Source organism: Calidris pugnax, unplaced genomic scaffold, assembly GCF_001431845.1.
Source record: "Calidris pugnax isolate Ruff unplaced genomic scaffold, ASM143184v1 scaffold140, whole genome shotgun sequence".
Taxonomy (NCBI): domain Eukaryota; kingdom Metazoa; phylum Chordata; class Aves; order Charadriiformes; family Scolopacidae; genus Calidris; species Calidris pugnax.
The window spans coordinates 946996-962988 of NW_015090896.1; positions in this window are offsets into that span (position 1 = coordinate 946996).

Consider the following 15993-nt stretch of genomic DNA (forward strand, 5'->3'; position numbering starts at 1 on the left):
AGAGTTGGAAGGGACCTTAAAGATCATCCAGTTCCAACCCCCTGCCCCAGGCAGGGACACCTCCCACCACACCAGGTTGCTCCAAGCCCCGTCCCACCTGGCCTTGAACCCCTCCAGGGATGGGGCAGCCACAGCTTCTCTGGGGAACCTGGGCCAGGCTCTCACCACCCTCACAGCAAAGAATTTCCTCCTAATATCTAACCTAAATCTTCCCTCTTTCAGTTTAAAACGGTCACCCCTCATCCTATGGCTCCCCTCCCTGATCAAGAGTCCCTCCCTGGCTTTCCTGGAGCCCCTTGAGGGACTGGAAGGGGCTCTAAGTTTTCCCTGCAGCCTTTTCTTCTCCAGGCTGAGCAACCCCCAACTCTCTCAACCTGGCCTCATAGCAGAGGTGCTCCATCCTTCTGATAATCTTTGCTTCACTGGGAGGTGACTCAGGAATGAGTGACATCAGCAAAACGCTTCTTCCCACCGTTGCTGGGACAAATCAGGGTGAGGAGAGGGACGGTGAGGACAGAAGCCCGCTGACCCTGGCTGGGTTTGGGGGGGCAAGGGCAGGGCTATTGTTTGCTCCTGCAAAGTTTCACAGAATCAGAACAGTTAGAGTTGGAAGGGACCTTAAAGATCATCCAGTTCCAACCCCCTGCCCCAGGCAGGGACACCTCCCACCACACCAGGTTGCTCCAAGCCCCGTCCCACCTGGCCTTGAACCCCTCCAGGGATGGGGCAGCTACAGCTTCTCTGGGGAACCTGGGCCAGGCTCTCACCACCCTCACAGCAAAGAATTTCCTCCTAATATCTAACCTAAATCTTCCCTCTTTCAGTTTAAAACGGTCATCCCTCATCCTATGGCTCCCCTCCCTGATCAAGAGTCCCTCCCTGGCTTTCCTGGAGCCCCTTGAGGGACTGGAAGGGGCTCTAAGTTTTCCCTGCAGCCTTTTCTTCTCCAGGCTGAGCAACCCCCAACTCTCTCAACCTGGCCTCATAGCAGAGGTGCTCCATCCTTCTGATAATCTTTGCGGCCCTCCTTTGGACTTGCTCCAACAGGTCCATGTCCTTCTTATGCTTATGTCCCTTTGCACAGTGACAAAATTGATCCTAGCCTCCAACGCAAGGGAAAACCCTTGTCTAAATTAAATATTAATAGCATTTTCCACTGAAAAGCTCTCCTTGGTTCCCTTGTTTCATCCATCTCATCTTCCTGGGGTGTTTCCACTTGGATGACTTTAAGCAAACATGATCAGCTGTGCTAAGTCTATGGTGCACCCAAGGAGGTGCCAAACTGCTCTCATCTGAAGGTGGAAATGTCTGTCTTCGTGTCTGGCACGTAAGAGGCTGAGAGCAAAACCCATCCTATGTCTGGCTTGAGACAGACCTTTGTACCTCTAATACTGTGTCCAGTTTTGGGCCTCTCACAACAGAAAAGACATTGAGGTGCTGGAGTGTGTCCAGAGAAGGGCAATGGAGCTGGTGAGGGGTCTGGAGCACAAGTCTTGTGAGGAGCAGCTGAGGGAGATGGGGGTGTTCATTCTGGAGAAAAGGAGGCTGAGGGGAGACCTTCTCGCTCTCTCCAACTCCCTGAAAGGAGGGTGTAGCCAGGGGGGTTGGTCTCTTCTCCCAAGGAACAGGCAATGGGACAAGAGGAAATGGGCTCAAGTTGCACCAGAGGAGGTTTAGGACGGATATTAAGAAAAATTTTTACACTGAAAAGGTTGTGAAGCCTTGGAAGAGGCTGCCCAGGGCAGTGGTGGAGCCACCATCCCTGGAAGTATTTAAAAGCCGTGGTGCTGAGGGACATGGTTTAGTGATGAGTTTTGTCAGTGTTAGGTTGATGGTTGGACTTTATGATCTTAAACGTCTTTTCCAACCTAAATGATTCTATGATCCAGGAGTGACCATTACTACTCAGTTATTACTCAGCATGGCCAGACCTCTCCTGCCAGCTCTCTGGCAATTTTTGGCTGTGGCAGTCCTGGAGCCAGAGGTGGACCTCTGTGTTTAGCAGTTCAGGACTGATTTTTTTCATCCATGGCTCTGGCTGGTTTTTGAGGTTACAAATACTTTTCCCATCTACTCTGTTCCCCATAAAGGGACCTTCTTCCTCAGCTCTTTGCACTAGGCCAGCTCCCTAGTCCTATTTCACCCTTAACATGGGACTTGATGGGACAGCTGGTCCCGGGTAGACTTAAATGTTCCTCTTGGTAAACACCTTACCTCCAGGGCACCTTTCCCATGTGCTTTCCATCTGGGGTTTCAGGCGTGTTCAGATGCTTTGGGGTGGATGCTGTGGCTTCATTTCCCTTTGTGGTACATGCCTGATTTTGGTCTTGCTCCTACCATATCCCAGCCTCCATGAAGTTCAAGAGAAGGGGTAAGGGCTGAGATCTCAGGTGCTCTCCATGGATGCTTAATCCTGACCTCCCCCCTCCATTACTTGCTGAGCTTGTGCTTTCAAACTGCCCGGACACAATCTCTGTTTGTCTTTCCTGGCTTGTGACAGAGAGCAGGAGATGACTTCCCCTCCATGCCCCTCTGTGGTCACCCCGCACTCAGATGACAGGCTTGCGTAAGAAAACCCAAGGATGGGAACAGCTCTTGTGCTTCAAGAAGAAACCTCCAGCTGGCCTCAGAGGAGGAAATCCACTGGAAACAAGAAGTGAGAGAGAAGTGGGGGCGCTGACAGGCACCACGAAAATTTGCATCGAGAGCATTTTTCTGGGGGTGCTGGACAGAAGGATGGAGAAAGCAAAACCTCCTCTTCTGTGTCCTTTGCTCCTCTGCAGAACCAGCATGTCAGTGCCTTCCATCAAGAGCAACTTTGACATCCTGGCTTTACAGGAAGAGCTCCAGGCATGGCTTTTTGGGGGAGTGTTTAACAATTTTGCTTTTCTCTGCAGACTCAGAGGTCGACTGTGGCCAAGACAAGACCCTGAGCAAGGTGGGCACCAGGGCTCTTGGCTGATGGGTCTTGCTCATACACTCAAGTGAGTCTTCCCTCATGGTACGGGGTTGGGAGGATGCTTTCCCAAAGCAGTTGGCCAAGGAACACGTCTGTACTTGCCCTTGTCTATTCAAAGAGACTTCCAGACTCTTATCTGTGTTGATGAGTTTATCTCAATCTCTTGATCTCTCCTACTCACAGCACGAAACAGTCATTGGGGGGCTGGTTCTTTAGGCCAAAATATTTGTCCTGCTTTGTGTTTGGCTTTGAGAGATGATGTAGGGATGGAGGCTGTGTCTTGTGTGCAGAATTCAGGCTCATGGAGATATCTCTTTCTCTGCAGAGCCATTATCAGTGCCCACTTTGCAGAAGGGAAACTGAGGCAGAAAGTCTCCATCCCATGGTGAGTCCAGGTGAAGAAACCAGCAGTCCTGGCCCATGGGGAGCCCTGTTGCAACCACTTGGCCACGCCGCCTGCACCCTTTGCCTGCCTGCAAAGCTAGAAGGGTTGTTGGCTCCTGGCAGGAAAGGAAACCTCCCAAGATCCCTCGGAAAATGATGGGTTTTGGTGCTCCAGTGAAAGGTTATCTCATCAGGCACCATGCCAGGCTCTTGGTGACGTGCGTGGGTCTGTCACATGCCGCCAGCCACCCGGGACCCATTTTTTCCTGGTAACCCTGTTTTTCCCTGGTCTTGGCTTTGTTTATACATGAGCCTCAAGGGGGAAATGGAAATAGGAGGACAACTGGTGGAACTGGAAATCAGGGTCATTTGTAAGGCGCCGGGGCAGGAAGGGCAAAGTGCTGGGAGGGTTTTCTGAGGGTCAGTGGTGAGGACCTGTGGACCATGTGAGACGGGTACCTAAGAGCCAGCCTGGGCCTGTTTTGGATATGGGGGGAACTGGAAACATGTTTTATTTCATTTTAATTTATTTATAAAAGCTGAACAGGATGAGGAAGCCGAGGAAACAGGGAGTTTCCCACGGGCAGGAGGGACACGCTGCACCATCCATCCCAGCACCATCCCACTCGGGACCTCTCCGTTTGTTGGATGAGGCCAGACCGGGGAGGAAACCAGTCTGGATCAGGCTGCACTGGTTCTTGATGCCATCTCGTGGTCTGGGAAGGCTTTGCAAAGGGATGCGTGTGGAGGAGCAGATTTGCTTGGGTAGGCAGAAAACTGCAGGGTCAACCAGCTCCTGCTGTTGATTCCCTGAGCATCACAAAAGCTGGCCCCGGCCCCATCACTTTGAAGAGATTTCATTCCTAGAGGATGATTTCCACCACCTCATCCCATGTCTGTTTGGGAATTGCCACCTTGAATACCTTCAAGGAGCTGGGACATCTTACCTCATCTCATTTTAAGATCTTACAGGGAAAGGTCCCTCACCCCAGCGTCCCTCCAAGGGAGTGGAGAGAGGTGAGCAGGGAAGGTTCACCTCTCTTCCAGCCCAACCCTCTCCAGATCACCATCCCACTCGGGACCTCTCAGTTTGTTGGATGAGGCCAGACCGGAGAGGAAACCAGTCTGGATCAGGCTGCACTGGTTCTTGATGCCATCTCGTGGTCTGGGAAGGCTTTGCAAAGGGATGCGTGTGGAGGAGCAGATTTGCTTGGGTAGGCAGAAAACTGCAGGGTCAACCAGCTCCTGCTGTTGATTCCCTGAGCATCACAAAAGCTGGCCCCGGCCCCATCACTTTGAAGAGATTTCATTCCTAGAGGATGATTTCCACCACCTCATCCCATGTCTGTTTGGGAATCGCCACCTTGAATACCTCCAAGGAGCTGGGACATCTTACCTCATCTCATTTTAAGATCTTACAGGGAAAGGTCCCTCACCCCAGCGTCCCTCCAAGGGAGTGGAGAGAGGTGAGCAGGGAAGGTTCACCTCTCTTCCATGCCACCTTGAATACCTTCAAGGAGCTGGGACATCTTATCCCATCTCATTTTAAGATCCTACAGGGAAAGGTCCCTCACCCCAGCGTCCCTCCAAGGGAGTGGAGAGAGGTGAGCAGGGAAGGTTCACCTCTCTTCCAGCCCAACCCTCTCCAGATGTGGTCATCGATCTCTGTCCCCACCGAGCAGGCTCGGGTGGTCCCCTCCCTAAAAGAAACAGCGGCAGATCCACTTCAGAGGTGAGGAAAATCAGGAGATGAGGAGATACTGGAGCAGCAGTGTGCTTATCTGTGTCCACAAGAGAGATTGGATCATAGTCCCAGCCCGAAGATACCATTGTCAACTGCTTAGGCTGCAAACAGCATTTAGCAAGCATTGACCCTCCTAGAAGTTGTTGGGAGCATTTGAAGTGCCTTCTGGCAGCTAAATGAATAGGAAGCTGAGCACCATAAAATCTCCACCACGGCAAAGGGGACTGAGCTTCTGTTGCTGTAAGCCTGGTTGCTCAACAGGAATCCACGTGCTGCAGAAATCGTTTGTGAAGTTTGCTCAACATCTTCAGCTGCAAACAGATAGTTGAGCGAGTATCTCCTGGCTGGTGAGGGCAGGGCTTCCAGCTGGGGACAGGTTTCATCAAGGGAAGTGAAAAATCGAGGAGTAAAAGGCAGCTGCATGCTGTGATTTCTCACTGTGGGGGTTATGGAGAGGTTTTGCATGTTCTTCTCCTCTGGTCTCACTGCCACAAGACAGCGTGGAGGTGTCAAAACTTTTTTAGGTACTTAAATGCACCAATCTTGCTTTCATCAGCAAGAATTCCCATTTTAGGCTATCCCTGTGGTTTCTAGGGACAGGGAAAAATTGCTTTGGACCACCTCCTGAGCAGACGAAAAGTGGCACCAGCTCATCCTGGAAATCTTCAGTTGAGAGATGAAGATTGTGAAGGTCTGGGAGGTGAGCAGGTCTCCAACACAAGGACAACGAGCCCAGCTGGCCAAGGTGCTACTAAAGACATAAAAATCATCTGTGGAACACGAGCAATTGAACAAACCATGAGCAACCTCCCAGCTTTAGAGTGGAATTACCCCGAGGGAGACGTGAGAGAGCGTCTCGCAAGAGCCACATCAGGATGGAGCCGGCTGCAGGTTTTTCTCCCATGGCTGGTTTCCAAGGTCTCTCCACCCCCGCTGCCTCCCCGAGCACTTTCCAGGCAGCTAAATCGTTCTGATAAATATAGCAGGAGGAAGGCAGCAGGTTCGGCTTGGGAAGAGCGGATGGAGCTGGCTCGGAGACAGCGAGCGTGCTTCGTGCTTGTTGCAACAGAGTCACGTGCATGTATTTAAGCTGAGACCTAAGCGTAAAATTATGCTGTTCTGGGACTTTGGAGAGGTCTGGAGTTTTGGAGGGGAAGTTGTTGTGTTTTGGTTTTTTTTTCCTAGCTGATGAGGTAGCAAGCCAGCTAGATGGAAATGGGTCAGCCACGGAGATGCTGGGAGGGCTGGAGCCCCTCTGCTGGGAGGGGGGGCTGAGAGAGTTGGGGGGGGTCAGCCTGGAGAAGAGAAGGCTCCAGGAAGACCTTAAAGCCCCTTCCAGTCCTTCAAGGGGCTCCAGGAAAGCTCCTTGATGAGGGAAAGGAGTGATAGGATGAGGAGGAACAGTTTTAAACCAAAGGAGGGGAGATTTAGACTAGATATTAGGAAGAAATTCTTTGCTGTGAGAGTGGTGAGACCCTGTCCCAGGTTGCCAGGAGAAGCTGTGGCTGCTCCATCCCTGGAGGTGTTCAAGATCAGGTTGGATGGGGCTTTGAGCAACCAGGTCTGGTGGGAGGTGTCCCTGCCCATGGCAGGGGGTTGGAACTCGATGATCTTTGAAGTTCCTTCCAACCCAATATGAATACTATGTGCTGGTGTTTGCAAGAGCTGTTGACTCTTGAGACTGGCCCACCGAGGTGTATGGTGGACATCATCTATGGCAGTCCTCACAAGGCAGGCAGCTGTCCCACGATGTGCTGGTGTTTGTCAGAGCCGTGGACTCTTGAGACTGGCCCACCAAGGTGTATTGTGGACATCATCTATGACAGTCCTCACAAGGCAGGCAGCTGTCCCACCGGATGGACTGTGTCATGATGGCCCCATGTGTGCACCAAGTGCCTGTAGGTTCCACCTGATGGGCAAGGGATAGCCCTGAGTCCTACCAGCATCAGGTACAGTGAGGTCCTCACCCTGAACTGGTACCCACCCAAGGCAACAAACACCAAACAAGAGGGGACTGGGCACTGGGCACCTGACACTGCTGTGTCAGGGCTTGGCCCTTATAACATTGTCTCCCCATGGCCTTGAACACCTGGGATGGACTGTGTCACGATGGCCCCATGTGTGCACACCAAGTGCCTGTAGGTTCCACCTGATGGGCCAGGGATAGCCCTGAGTCCTACCAGCATCAGGTACAGTGAGGTCCTGACCCTGAACTGGCACCCACCCAAGGCAACAAACACCAAACAAGAGGGGACTGGGCACTGGGCACCTGACACTGCTGTGTCAGGGCTTGGCCCTTATAACATTGTCTCCCCATGGCCTTGAACACCTTCCCTACTGTCACAGTGCTGAGCTGCACATCCCAATGTCAGCAGAGACTGAATAAACAACTGACCCTACTCCAAAAAAGATGCTGGCGCCCACTGGGAAAGCCCAGACCAGTGTTTATGCCAGAAGATGCACAAACATCTCAGATGAACAGCCCTGACCTTCTTCTCCTTCCCCCTCTTCCCTCCCCTCCATGCCCCACAAAATGAGGCTTTGTCTGCTTATCTCTGCATCCCCAGGGGAGCCCTTCGTGGAGATATTCTGGTAGTCCAGTGCCGGCGTTTCCTTCCAGCACCATTTCCTTCGATGTGAGGTCACCACCGCCACCTTCTCCTGACAGGGTCCCTCGGGATGCCTGCAGTCCCCTGGGATGCTTGGGGCTATCACTGGGAGGACATCGGCCAGAGGAGGAGGAAGCACTTCGACAGGACCTGATGGTCCAGGAGCCAGGGAGGCTGGAGGGTGCTGGGCGAGGAAGAAAAACAGGAAAGTGGTGGCAGATAAGGAAAAGACCCTGGAAGGGGAATATAGGGGAATAATGGAGGGTAGGAGGGAAATTAAGATCATGGCTTTTCCTACAGCAGACGTCGTGCCGTGAGAGGAAGCTGACGAGACAAAGGCAGCCCAGAGAAATTTTCCTCATCGCATTAGGAAACAAATCTCAGCCTCGCGGCAAGGCAGGAGCTGGGGATGGTCCAGCAGGTCTGTCTGCAGGGGTTTGTCACACACCCACGGGGTCATACCTGGCTGGGAGACTCCAAGCACAGCCCTGTGGGAAACTGTTAATTAGCCTGTTGTGAAGCCCTGCTAATTAATCTGTTGGTGGCACGCTTCCCATCGTGGTGAGACCAAGTTACTGCCTTGTGCATGGACAGACCTAGAGAGGGAGTGTCCTGGGGGACAGGACTTGATGTGAACCCAACACCTTGCTAACCTGCTGGGAGGAAACATATCAGAGATGAGGGCTTATGTCCATGTCCCAGCTGCTTCCTGCCTCAGGGCTCCATTTGCTAGTGTTCTGGTGTTTAATCCTCCTGTGGTAGAACATAAAAACTGTGTTTCCTGACTGATTTCTTCAGACACCATGACTTTCCTGCTGATCACTCAGCCATATGCTCTTGATATCACCTTTGAGCATGTCTCACTTGGAAACCTTGTCCTTTGCATAGTTTCTCCAAGACACAGCCTTTCTCCTACACCTGTATGGAAAAAGCTTCAATCCAAGTGCTTACCATCTTCCATCCTGATTATGGCTGTACATTTGGTGTAGCCATTACCAAAACACAGATGAGTGTGATGGAGGGACACCTAACCTGGTGGTCCTTCAGGATCGTTTCTCTACCCACAGGCTCCTGGGACTGTGCCAGGTCTGAGACCTCTTCACTGCAGGAGAGTTTGTTGGGAATATACTGATGGTCCAGAGCTTGCTTAGCTCAGACATCACTGTTCAGCTTTAAAAGTAAGGACCTAGAAATTTAAAAGACCAACTCCTCCAGGCCTGATCAGAAAGCCTTTGGAGGGAAGACTAGGCTGCCTTGTGGCTTGTTGGGTGGTAAAATGCCAACAATAAGAAAGTCTGGGTAACCCCACAGATGAAAGTGGCAATGCCTGAAGCTGGGTCATCTCCAGAGCTGCTCTCCAGGATTTGCTGGGCCCAGGACTGGGTTGGTTTCCTTTGTTGAGCCACCCAAAGGGCAGCATCACTGGAAGAGAGAAGGAAACGAGAGTAGAAGCCGGTCTTCAAGGCATGGTCTGCACCTTGCAGAAACTTTGTTTCATACATAAGTATGTAAAACAGCCAAACCCAACACTGTTATGAAAGATGTTGGGTTTGGGAGAGCGCTTGGTCACCCATCAGCCTCCATCTCTGCCACAGGCAGATTGTGTGACCTTGGTCACATCACTGCATCCCTTCTACCCTGCCTGCACTGCTGGAGACAAAGAGGGGGATGACTAACAGTCCACACCAGGTGGTGGTGGCCAGGTTGTCCTCCCCGAAGTGGAGGAAAAGATGTTTTTCTGAATGGAAGCTTGACTCTGGGTCCCTGCCTGGGTTGGTTATCACTGCTGCTATTTTGGTGGGCAAGAAAGAGCTGAGCCCGTGCCAGAGGAGGTGGTGGCAGGGGACAGAGGGGAGCAGGGTGATGGGACAGAGTGGGGAGCTGGGGCAGCTCGTCGGCTGGAGGAGAAAACCACGAGCCCCTGCCAAGGTCTCGGCTGGTTCCAGAGATAATGGAGGTCCCCTGGAGACGGGGCTGGCCCCGGGGTGGGCACATGGTGGCTGAGCTAAGTGGGACCAGTGCCAGGCTGTGCATGAGGGCTGATAAGAGCCAGGAAACGGTAGCCAAACTCCCACGGTCTCCTCAGGCATGGTTGGGCACCTCGGGGGACCAGTGAAAGGAGAGGCAACCTCGGGGGGGTCCCCCTGGAGACACCCCGATGGGTGGCTTTAGAGCTGCCCCACTCATGGGGGCTGTGAGGCCTCCAGTCAATCCATCTTCTCCGGGGATGGCAGGTGAGGAGAGAAAGAGGTTCACCGCCTTCACCGCCCCCAAGATGGAAAGTTTTAGGGTAGGAAGTGAAAATCCTTTTTCTCAACCTTTTTTTTTAAAATTTTTTTTTTTAGACTGTGTATACTTTTCCGGCTGAGTGCTTTTGCTTTTCAGTTTGCACATGGGGAAAAAAAATATCAGGGTCACGGGATGTCTCTGTGGGAGGTTTAATCCTGTTAAAAATCACTTTCTTCCGTATGGATGTCTCTAACAGCATATGTCCCAAGATAGCCTTTACTACTGTGAGATATTATAAAGATAGCATTCTAAGATATTTCTAAAAAAATCTAATAAATGTGTTTTGACACCCTGGGACACGTCCTTCAGCTTTCCCCACAAGCAGCTGATCTAGGTTGCCCCGGCTCCAGCAGAGGGTGGATCAGAGACCTCCTTCAGCCTTTCAGTTTCCTGGATGGTATAAGGGTAACCCAGGAAAAGTCTTTTGTTCTCAAGAGCAGCACAGCATGGACATGGATGCTCTGTCCTCATATACAGATAAGACCATTTTTTAAACTAAAAGAGAGGAGATTTAGATGAGATGTGGGGAAGAACTTTTTTAGTGTGAGGGTGGTGAGAGCCTGGCCCAGGTTGCCCAGAGAAGCTGTGGCTGCCCCATCCCTGGAGGGGTTCAAGGCCAGGTTGGAGGGGGCTTGGAGCAACCTGGTCTGGTGGGAGGTGTCCCTGCCCAGGGCAGGGGGTTGGAACTGGCTGGTCTTTCCAACCTGAACCGTTCTATGATTCTATGAATTTCCAAAAAACCCAAGGTACCATCTTCTTCCCCATCCCAAGGGATGATATTTGTTGGCCTTATAATACCACCTTCCTTCACAAACCTCATTTATTGGTCTAAGGATGGCCACTGCCCTCATGAGAGCATTATTTCCACAGACAGACTCATCCATGGGAAACCAGCTTGTCTCTGTCCCATGCTCAAGTCACAGAAGGTCTCCACACGTGTTTTGAGATTCAGTTTTATGCCAGGATGGATGGTCCAGTTGGTGGCTTGGGGACTGGCAATGGCTGGTGGGATGATTCTTCCTGTTTTCACCATGTGACTGTGGTGAGTGACAGGGTTGTTGTGGGGGCTGATAACTGGATTAGCTTGAGCCAAAATTGCTTCTGCCTACGCTCAGCAGGACCTTGGTTCATCCACCACTGTGTCAGCTCACTAAATACAAGGAGCTCTCTTCCAGCCTGTGCTTATCCCACCATGGTCACTCACACACCCCCAGGGGACTCTGCTAATGAACTGTGCTTGAAGACCTTCATCTCCCAGCAGATAGCAGCTCCCCAAGGAACGGACAGCCTGGGAGTGACGGCGCTGGTGGTGAAACCTCCCATCGATCACAGAAGCACAGCCGCCGCCTCTCCACACCAGCTACCAGAAGCAATCACATCCCCGAGCAGACAAAACACGCACATTTTTCCCCTCTCATGGACGTCCATGCATTTTCTCTCCCATGTGCTCAGCGTCAGGAGATGCCTGGTGCTCAGATAGGGCTGCCCCTTGGCTGTGGACCATACATGAAAAGATTGTATTGTCGTCCAGCCCCGTCCTGGGAGACACCAGCCTGGAGAGTCTCTAATGCCCTTAGTGGGCAAATCCATAACTTTCCTCCTTGGGGAGATAAACTTGTTCACATGCCAGCAAGGGGGACCTCAGCTTCCCTTCTGCCTTGAGATGGCTTCTTTGGGCAATTTCCTTCCCATGGTCCCAAGATAATGTTGCCAAACTTCTGTCCTTGAAGCAAAACCAGAGAAGGGTTGTCTTGGGCTTTCCTTGTAAGCATCAGTTTGGCAGGAAAGATTATTTAATCTGTTTTGTTTTTTTTTTTTTCATCCCAGGAACCATGTTTCTTTTTAGGTGGTTGCTTCAAAGAGCTGCTATGGGCCAAGCAGAAACCCAAAGCTTGGGAGGAAAGGGATTAATGGGAAATTTAGGAAATGCTTGATCTTGCCTACTCTGGAATAAATCTAGTGGTTTCCAGAGCAAACGTAGAGATCCTCTGAATTCATACCTGTATCCTCAGCTCTTTGTCCTGCCGACCTCGGACATGTCACCATTGCAAGTGCTGCCAACTCCAGACCTCTATCAGAAGACTCACCAAGGCTTGTAATTCTCTAAAGCCTTCCCATCACCCAACTGCAGGTTTGGTTTGGCCCCTGCAGCTCCTGTAGCTGCACAAACCTCACTGTATCCTGGTGCCCCAGGACCATGGCATCTGGTCCTTCAGGCTGGGGTTGGACTGCCAGGCTTGAAGAGCTGTGTTTTACTTCTGGTCCCTCTGTCATCTCCCGACGAAGACCTAGAAAGCCAGGTTTCAGGTTCTGCTCTGCAAAACAGGGTTGTGGGCCAAGACCTTGCCTTCCCAGGGCTTGATAAAAGGGACCACTGCAAAAACCCAGCAAGGTGCAACGTGCAGTTGACAACTGCAGCCACAGTGATGGGGTCCTGGTTGCTCAGCCCCTGTCTGATACAGCTGAGCTTTTTACTGCATAAATATCCTTCCTGCCAGCTGGAGCTTCCTTCCCCCAGTCCTGGGAAGGATCTGTCTGGCACCAAGGAGGGGGTCATACCCCTTGGGGTCTTGCTAGTCCAGCCAACATCCTTGCAGAAGGTCTTTCCATTTGTATGTACACCCATATGAATTAAGAGACGTGTTTTCAGGAAGATTGTTTTCGGATCTTACCCAAGGAATTCAGGACTGTGTCTACTAGGCCAGGAGACTGTAGGTCTGACACAACTGTTTTGCCAACACATTCCTCCAAAAAAAACCCCATTTTTCCTCTCTTTCGCAGAGTGGGGGAGCATGTGGTGGTGGGTGAAGGATGGAGTGGGTGGGCATTCATGACCGTGCACCTTCCCTCCTTCCCCCATCCTCCTCACCACCCTCCCCAGCCCCTTCCCCTCTCCTCAGCAGCGATAAGCTCGCCAATGGAAAAAATGTTGTCACACATATCTCACTTCCAGTGTGTGGGAGTTGCTGATAGCGGCACGAAGATCTGGACAATAAAGCCTCCTGACAGCTTTCGTGTCCGTCCCAGGCACAGGGACCTGGTTCTGAGCTCTGACAGGGCTTGGGGACGGGTCCTGCAAGTGGTGGCCCTAGGGAGGAGGACGGAGAGGGAAAAGGGCTCCTTTACCCCTCTTTATCTGGGGTGCAAAGCCTTTCCCCAAATTTAGCATCACCTCTTGTCCACGGGGCGTCTCCAAACCAAGAGACACAGACTTTTGGCTGTAGGTGGCTTTGCTGGCGTGATGGGGAGCAGCTCGGCAGCTGCTGGCTGCCGTGTTTGTTTTGGAGGATCCCCACCAGCCAGCACTCCCTCCTTGGGGAGAAGGGGGGGCTGCATTGCTCCAGCCCCGCTGTTCTTCTGTGTGGGGCTGCCGAGAGAGCCCAGAGCACCTCGCCAGGAGGGTGAAGTCATTTATTTACGCCTAGAAAAAAAATGTACTTTATTACACAGCCTCTGAGACGTTAGGGCTGAGCAACCGCCAGGCTTTGGCTCTGACGTGGAGAGCCGGGGTCAGCACGGGGCAGTCCCGGTGGCTGCCTCTTTTCTTAGCCCCCTTATAGGGGTGTGTAAACAGGACATTGATTTATTCATGTGAAAAAAAGTGCCGAGACTTTGTTGGCAGAAGTTCATTTGACCGACAGAAGTGTCTCCACGGTGGTGGGTCACCCTGGGCTCCCTTCACCATCTGCGGAGATAAGAAAACCCTTGTAAAACAGAATTTCATGCCCCACAGACCCAGTTTCTCCAGCTTTCAAGGGAGCTGTGGAGGCCAAGGAGATGGAGACCTTTGCTTTGTAGATCTTCAAATCACTTACCCAGGACAAAGGCTTGGCTCTGCCCGGGATGAGAGGGGCCCTTCTGAAACAGGGCTTAGGTGTGAAAGAGTCCCTGAAGGTGACCCTGATTTTGTACTGCTCCTAGTTTTTCAGTATCTATTTTGTCACTGTAATTACAAGAATTGAGAATGATTTTTACAGAAAATCTGTTTTTTTCCAAGAAAAAAAAAAAAAAATCTCTTTTATGAATTTTCCAGCTAGAAAGAGAACCATTCAGTGTTTATATTTCTGCCCCACGCCTTGGGGGCTGTTGTCACTGTCTCCAAAATCTTCATTTTCCTCTAGAGCACTGATTTCCAAAGTGGGGTGTGAGCAAGACAATCCGTTGGAGTGGGAGAGGAAAACATTCTTTATACCATGAATAAATAATAGAAAATAAAAATACTAAAAGACCACTGCTGTGGGGAACCGTTTCTCTCCTTGGGCTGCAGCTCCCGTGTCCCACAAGGCTTTTCCCTCCTGGAGGGCTGTGCTGTAGGAGATAAGAAGCACAGTTTGTTTCTAGGTTTGGCCAAAGATATTTCATTCTTTTCTGATGAAACCACTTTTATTGAGGGACAGAGGAAAAGAGGTGGTGGCATTAAGGGTTGTTGCTATTTTATGGACAATAAAGGTTTTCCGTTCAAAGTTGGGGAAAAATTGGCAAAAACACTTCGGGGAGGATCGATGCTCCATCTCAATATAATTTCTGTGGTAAATTTGGAGCCAGCCCTGCTTGAGATCACTCCTGACCCCAAGTTTTGGGGAAGGGGCAGATTCACCTCCCTCCCTCTGCCCCGGCCCCCTCCTTTGATGGCAAGGGGGAGTCTTTTAACCCTTTCCGGACGGTCACACAGGATTTTCCAGGTTGCCTGCCTGGGATGAGAGAGGTTAAACCCTCCCAGGGCTCAGCAGGAGGAAAGCTGGGTGACAGCATCACCCTTGACTCCATCTGGGCCGCGGCACAGAGGTGCTTTCTTCTCCTCTGATGGCTGGCTCCATCCTGCTGCCAGCAATTTCCCTCCGCAGCTCCTGCCAAGGAGCACACACACACACACACACACACAGGCCTAGCCGTGCGCACACCCAGGCGTGAATGCTTCTCACAAGGCTCACATTCAGGGGGCTCCCCACCTCCTTTTTTTCCCCCCCCACCCCACATCACTCCTGGCAGCCCATCCCCGAGATGTCACCCTGCCCCTGATAAGGCGCAGAGGCGGCTGCGAAAGGAAGGCTCCCAGTTGCTCCCGGCGCCAGGCAGGGTAGAGGCAGACACGTCTAACCCTTGCCTCCTCCAGCAGTGGCCAAAAACAGATGACATCACCCCCTTGTCCCCTGTCCCCCCGCCTCCCCAGCATCCCTATCAGCCCCAGCACGGAGGAGCGAGAAGGAAGAGGGAAGGCGGAGGCGGGGAGCTGGGGGGGGAGGTGGGGGAAAAAGAGGGAAGATGAAGGTTGGAGCTGGAAGTTGGTTACTTTGGCAAAACGACAAATTTCTGCACAGCTTCACCGGCCAGACTTCAAAAAGGTGGAAAAACTGGAGGCTCGTTTCTGGCAGGTCTTGTTATCAAGGGGAGCCTTATCTGCTCGATGGGACTGATGGCTCATGCGAGCCGGAGTGGCTGGTAACCTCTGGCTGAGCTTTCCGAGGCCTCCAAGGAGCTGGACTGTCACTCAACAGAGAGGAGAAGCATCCAGGAGAGAGGATTATGTTTTTGCAGGCTGCAGAGTGAGAGGAGCAAGGACACGGGTATCCCCAGCCCAGGAGTGCATGGGAGCCCAGTCCCTCACTGGTTTAATTCATGGTGGTAGAAGAGCAGGGGAATCCCAGCTCAGAGTCCAGACAGAGATGGGACGGATCTCCATTGGGTGTCAACCAGCACAGTTGAGTCACTGGTTTTACTGGTTTCCCTCTGTTTCCAGAAGACTGGTTCCTATGGGGTAGCTAATGGATTTAGGTTAAAGTTAGGTGTGTAGCTGGATGGTTTGCCACCTGAGGAAGCTTTTGGGCAGTAATTTTCGCCAACTCCTTGCCTGCATGTCCCAGATATCACACTGGATGTTTTCCAGAGATCAACCTTCCAGCTTTTCTCTCATGGAGAGTTTCATATCCCTTCGTGCCCTCTCACTCCTCCAAGTCATCTCTATTCCTTGCTCACCCTACGTCACCTCCTTTCCTAGGTGCAGACTGCTC